This window comes from Pinus tabuliformis, chromosome Q (assembly GCF_031772625.1).
Source record: "Pinus tabuliformis cultivar Carrire ecotype Pingquan chromosome Q, CPIR1, whole genome shotgun sequence".
Taxonomy (NCBI): domain Eukaryota; kingdom Viridiplantae; phylum Streptophyta; class Pinopsida; order Pinales; family Pinaceae; genus Pinus; species Pinus tabuliformis.
Window position 1 is genome coordinate 1254080520 of NC_142296.1, and position 7279 is coordinate 1254087798.

The window sequence follows — 7279 nt, forward strand, 5'->3', positions numbered from 1 at the left end:
GGTTTTCTGTCAAAAGATCCTGGACAGAGTAAACAGAGCATTGGCTCTGTGGTAAACATATTGTTTGTTTTTGGTATTTTGCATCAAAAATACCTAACAACTACCTACATGAGTAGTCTTCTTCATCATGCCCTCTGTATATCTGGCCTTTCAACGTCTAAATGCTACCATTCTTGGTGAATCCAAATCACTCTTCAACACGCTGCCTTTTGTAGGCTTTATTGATGGCCTCGCCTCTAGCTATGCATTACTATGCATCTACCATTCATGCTTTATCACAATCTGTGGGCGGTGTCCTTGGTGCCTTTGCATAAACCTCAGGTTCCAGATCGACATCGAGTAGCAAATCCACCTCTTCTCAACTTGATTGGTTCGTCACTTTGTCAAGGTCTTTCTTCAACTACCCTTGATTTTATTTTATTTTCTTTTAGGGTTTTTGAGTGAACTCGTTGATCGCTTTTTAAGCGTTGAGACCATTTGATAAAGGTATGTTATAGTAAATGGAGAACTAGACGTTCATGAAAAGCAGTGATGCAGAGAGGAAACAGAGTATTAATGTAGGATCGTGCAAGTTCCAGAAGCAAAATGCTTGGCTCGAGGGAGACTCCTGTGGGCCAAAATGAATCCGTCTTCATGGTGGCCTATGTAGATTATGGATGAAAGAACTACAAGTTCAAACTGCATTTTTAACAACCAAATTAAGGGTGGAGTTCTAGCTCGCTTTTATGGAAGTTTCATTTATGCTTGGATAGTTCCATTTGCACAACCTAAGGAAATTTTTAAGGGTTCCAACCGTGGTGCTTTTGAGAAGACCTTGGAAGAGGAGATGTTGCTTCAGAGTAAGATTATGGAATCTTCTGTGGAGCCATTTGGAAAACCTAATCTAGAAATTCATCTCAAAACAATATGCCTGGTGGTGAGGGGCTTAAAATAAAAATTTGTACTCGTAAGAGAACAAAACGAGAAGAGATCGAGTAAATTCGTAATCAAAGGAAAGAGAAAGAGAAAATCCCTTCCAATGAACAAGATATTATGACAGATGGTTCTAGGAGAAAGACGCGTCGAATAAGAGTCATGCATAATCTTGGTCTTGTTGCTTCACCTGAGTCCCCTTTTAATGCCAACTCTCTGCTCAAAATTTTCGCATGAGTTATGCCATGATACATATTCGCTATTTTTTGGGTTTTCATCTAGTGTGTAGTTTTCGACAAATAATATGGTCAGTCGAAAATTGAAGGAAATCATCAATTCAACCTGCCAAAACTGAAGATATTAAACTTTTCCCTCTAGTTTATGCTAAATTTACTCTTTCCTGGTTTGTAGGATAGTGGAATTAATTGTCATTTTAAGTGTCTCGGAATAGTGAAAATCATGGGATATGCTTTATATTTATCACATTTGTTCTCTGAAATATCATTTAACTTTAAAGATGTCAATCGGACAAAGAAAAGTGAACTTGAAATATTTTCTTTGATAATCTAACAATGCAGTGCAGCGCTGCGCTGCTTATTTACTTTATCCTACTTTGTGTGGGTAGAAATAATTTGTGTGAACCCACGTCGAGCAGCACATGGAGTTCATGAGGTGGTTGGCAGATGAGATTCTCATTAATACTTTTGCAGAGTTGGAGCCAACATACATCTGACACATGAAGAGATTTTGAGCCAGAGGGAAGCCCTTCTAGGCAGTCAGGTCGACGATTGATCTCTCTAGGAATAACGAAATATAGATGCCTCAAGACACCAAGATTGTGGAGTGTTTAGATGAAAAATGCCACAATCCATCATCTACGTCTTGTTTGGATGAGAATAATATATTTCTCGAATACAGGTGACAGAGGTGGCACTGGGCCTAGAGGCAAGCGGACAGGCCTTCAGCCCTTCCTGTGTGTGTTATGCCCACTAGACTCAAAAATCACCGTGGAATCCTCTTCAATGGTGGAGCATTGGAGAGAGGAAGTGTTGTTGGATGGTTATGAAATGTCGCTTGGGGCGGGCTTGATTATTACCTTCCACACTCCCCATTCCTCCTTTTAGTGTTCTTTGCAACTCTTGGTGCAACTGCTAGTATTATACTTCCTATTAAAACGTTCTGTAAGAGTTCACGAACTACCTACACCCTGCATAGATAGGTTATAGTGTAACTAGCATAATAATGTGATTGATATACATTTATAGCATTGTATTCGATAACATTAATATTTATACATTGTACTAATTCATAAAACAATGTACCTGATGCATATTTCAGGTCCGATTATTATCACGATTTGATTTCATGTTAGACATTATAAGGGCCCCTTACATAGATAATGATAAAAAGAAAAATATAATAATAATAATAATAAAGATTGAGATGAGATTGAGATCGCTTGATATGATTGTTTTACTTGTTTTTTCAAACATCGGCATGGCCATTTCAGCTATGTGGACAATTATATTGTGAATGTTGTAACAATGTCGTGGTTCTCAAATAGGTTCTAAGAGGTTTAATGAAACACACCTTAAACTTTGGCTTTGTAGAAAGTGGTTATTTTATAATTTTTTTTTTTACTTTTAATTAATATGCACATACTATATCCAATGGATTTGAACCTAACCAATAAAAGACCTATTCTTATACATTTTAAGATTCAGAGTATTTTGGATTTTCAATTATTTTTCATTTCTATAGTGTAAATAAAGCATAAGAACTTTTCCCATTTAATTTTTAAAATTTGTGATTTTTTTAATTTGATTAACATTTTTATTTTTAATATATAAAATGTTAATTTATATATATATATATATAGAGAGTTTGAAAAAAATAATTTTAATTGGTAAAAAGTATTGGTAAAAATATTTTTATTTAATTTTGAAACATTAAATTAAAAAATAAAAAATAAAAAAATTCTTCGATATTCCAAAACAATAATTAGATTTGTTTTTGTTTTGTGTATATTGATTCATTGGCAACTTTTTACAATTTTTTCATTCTATGTACTTCAATTTGTATTGAGTTATGCACGTTTTTTCTTTTATTTCTATGCATTATGCACTAAGTGAATAACCACCCTAAATCTATTTTAACTTCAAATTTAAGAGGGATCAAATCTCTCGAGGTGCAAAACCTCTTTTTTGAGTGTAAAACTTAAGGAAATGTTTGCACCTCGAGAGATTTGATCGCTCTTGATGGTTGATAGATCTGGATCTAAGATGGATCTATGCTCATTAATACTATTAATATTATTAATAATTTGTTGTGATAATGGGCACAGTAACTTAATTAATAGATGTTAGCTTGATACATATAAGGTAAAATACAGGCATGAAATTGAAACCAATAATAAATTTGAAATAATTTTAACACTATATTAATATATTAGAATATTTGGTTTGCAGAGTAGGAGAAAGCAGTCACCCTCGTAGGTGAAACCCTCAGGAGTTTCAACTCTTTAAAATTTTCTTTACAATATATTGATAAATTACACATCGAAGCTTATGATAATTTTGGCATTCACATGTGTAAATTTAAAGAAATATAAAACACACGTGAAATACCTTAACACAAATTCCTTGCCTTTGGTAGTTTCTTGATATCATTGGATGTTTGGAATCCCTTCTAGATTGTTTGCAAAGAAAAAAGATGACTTTGTTATGACAATCGTTACATTATGAGAAGTGAAAATTAAGTTGAAATGTAATATGAAATATTTGCAGTTTTGCAGTTTTCATTCTTCAAAGAGGTGTGAGATGACATTTAACATTTCAAATTATAATTTTTAATTATCATAATTTTATTTTTTTCTTGATTAATAATTGTAATTATTATTTTAATTATAATTCCGAGCCAACATAGCATAACATAACATTACATTACATAATCTTACATGACTTTACAACATCTCCCCATTCTTAGTTGTAGAGAACCTCTTAATGCACTTAGCTTAAAACCCTTTCCATCTTATAATTAAATAGTGGCTAGTGTGATATTTAATGAAGAGCATAGAAAGACTATTTATTTAATGCATGGTGCATAGAGATAGCATTCTTCTATGAAGATGCATGCCTCATATCCAAAGCATTACAAACAACCACACAGGTTTACTTACATCCCTAATAATCTTGAAAATTCATTCCATAAGTTTCTACGAGAGAACAATCCCTTGAGCTACATGTAGTTTATTGATGTGAGCTAGACCTCATTTCCTATGCACTTTTGGTAGAAGCCATTGTGGCATCACCCAAACAGCAATGATGGATGAACTAGATATTTTCCATTGTAGTGACAGATATACTCACAAATACTTTAGTCTATGGAGAAATGTCATTGAGAAGACTATACCTCAAACATGACAACAACATTAAAGCTTATTGCTACCTAATTACTCCTCCCATAATGGGACATTATCTAGGAAGCATTTACATTGATTTGTAAAATTTAAGTTATCCATGGAAACAAATCACTTTGCATGGGCACCTGGAAGCTCCACTTTCTTTGACTATTAGGATTCAAATGGTGATTTGAAGAATAGGTTTGAGGGCTATGAGCTTATTAATTGTCTCAAGCCTCAAGAATAGTGCTAGTCATACAATATCAAACTTATTTTGCTTAAATATGTTTATTTATATGGAAATGATGTCAATACATACAATGAGAACACATTGGAGTAGTACAAGGAGATTTGTATGATTGGTAGAAAATGCAAAGGCATTGCCAAAATATTAGACAACATAGATAAATGCTTTCCCAAAAGAATCCCCTTTAGTGGTTAACCATTATTTATGTCAAAGTCTCATTGGATTGTTCTTATAATTCTTCCAACAAAGACATGCTTCCTCCATCCACTCTAACATGACTTGATTAGTCATGGAGCTTCACAAGACCATAAAACCCAATAGACACCAAATTTAGAATATCTTAGCAAGTAGAAGCATCACTAATACAATTATTTCAGAGGTTGCTTGCTTTAACTAGAATAATGGTATTTTTAATTTTTCATTTACTTTTTTAATATGAAGAATCTCTAACATAGCACCAGTAAGCTTAGTTTTTTGGTCCCTCCATTTTTTCTATATTTCCATAAAATTCAAAGTAATATATAATAAAACAAAACCATACAATTTTATAAAATACTATAATTGATCTGAATTGGATCATTATATTGTTTTTCATCCATCTCAATGCATTCAGAGTGGAAAAAGTGGAGGAATCAACTCATAGGACCATTTTTACTGGAGGGACCTAATTTGGCAAAACGGGGTCTGAAACTTTCTAGGAGCGTTTTGAGGAAACAAACAACATTTTATTGGGGTAAAAATTTGTTATTCTACACACATATATCTTTCCAACAATGTAAGAAGCACATCGATCATAGTCTGTATGCAAAAGTTATGCCACTCAGAAGTTGACCTTCCTGTTTTCACACCTATAGTTTGAGAGGATGTCGCGTCAGCCCCCATTATTCATGGAAAAGGGGCTAGACATGTGATTATGGTTGAAAAAGACTCTAGAAGAGTCTATATTGTAACTCTAGTTAAGAGTTGATACAGTCAAAATTAACCACTATATTGCTATCGGGTTGTGTTATAACCGGGCCACTAGGAGGAAGAGGCATTCCGTTATTTCTAGAGAATTTGTTCCATGACTGAGCAAAGATAGCTAGGAGAGATAGGAGGTAGAGCACACAGAGAGGATTTGTTCACTGTAGCAGCACACGGGCCATAAGAATTACTTCTTTGTACATGCAGCCATATTTCCAAACAGAGAAAGAGATTGAAGTGACCTCACCTTCCAGCTCGGTTTTCTCCCAAAAGGATTTTCCAGAGAGTATATCTTGTCGCTTATGTGTGTGTGTGAGTTTATTTTTTCATTCTCTATTTTTCTACATAATTTCCATTCACATGCATGCATTAATTACAGTTAAATCTACATGTTATCGAGAAATCTAGTGTCCACTCGGAGCTGCTAGTCCCACTAAGACGGGTAGCTATCTTAGAAACAAACAGATCAAAGCTACTTTTGTTTTCCTTTATGAGAACTAGATAAGAGGGGAACAAAGGATACCAACCTCAGTCTTGTGCTTGGTTCCTTGCTTGGTTCCTCTCCCTTCTGACAGATCTTTGCCGCTCCTTCTTCGCTTACCCAGCTTCAAAGAGCACCTGTAAAGTCAAAGCAGTATAATACTATCGAAGAACAGTGATCTACAATCATAAGCAATATAGGACCAGATATATATTGACCACACAAATGCATATATCATCAAACATACAAGAATGTGGAGGAAAACTTGAATATCTTTATTGATATCAAGAATAGCAAAGAGGATTACAACCAATTGTTTTGACCCAGCGTCATCCTCCCAGCATGAAAGCCCTTCTTCACCTCATGAAAAGCTTAGATCACCCAACACTATGATATTTCACCAAGAAACCAACAACACTTCCTTGCAAAATACAAGATTCCAGCCTCTGGATCTCTGTGATGAGGGATCCATATATAGATGTTTGCAGGGGGTGAGTCAGCTGCTGGGTTTTTTATTAGTGTCCTCTCTCTGATAGTTCTTGGTTCCACTTGGAGATTCATGATCTCTTACTCATCCGTGGGTGAATTCAGAGAGGCAAGTGTCATTGGAGAAGTTTCTGGAAGATTCCATGATCCTCCACCTCGTAAACTGTCTCTGCCATTTGTCTATTCTCGCTCATCGCACCCTACAGAAGGGATTTCCAATATGCATCGACCTTTTACATTGAGCAGGTGAGATGCATCACACCCTTAGCACTGAGCAACTTGTATGGTCTAGTTTTGACTAGTTCTGAGCAGTTTTCCATGGAGAACTTCTAGGAGATGATGTAATCAGTTGACCTTGTTCCTTTAGGGTGTGAAGCAACACTTTTAGGGACTTAAAAGCCCTTGGTTTATGGACATGTATGATTGGGGTTGCAGTGCCCAAAAATGTCTATAACATTTAACCCCTAAAGCATGAGGTCGTTAATCTTTTGATGTCGGGTGAAATGCTTTATCATGAGGATCCAAAGTTTTTTCGAGCTGGAAGGCGACCTATAATAAGATACAATACAATACATTATCTTTATAACATTTTCATGATCTAGCTAAGGCGGGAATTCCCATGCTCAGCTTTATAAATTCATTTTTATGTACATTGGACAGACAACCGTCTGTGTAGCAAACTGATGTTTCGGACGAAGTCATCATCCTTTGATTCAGGTGATCATTTGTTCCGCAATGATATAAATTTGATGTATTTATTTTCCTGAATATATCGTAGCCCAGATGGATG

The 7279-nt window shown here is 35.0% G+C and overlaps 1 pseudogene; it reads left to right on the forward strand.

Moving 5' to 3' along the window:
* Positions 1 to 500: 500 nt before the first annotated feature.
* On the forward strand, positions 501 to 1149 carry LOC149224358 (uncharacterized; annotated as a pseudogene).
* Positions 1150 to 7279: the final 6130 nt, after the last annotated feature.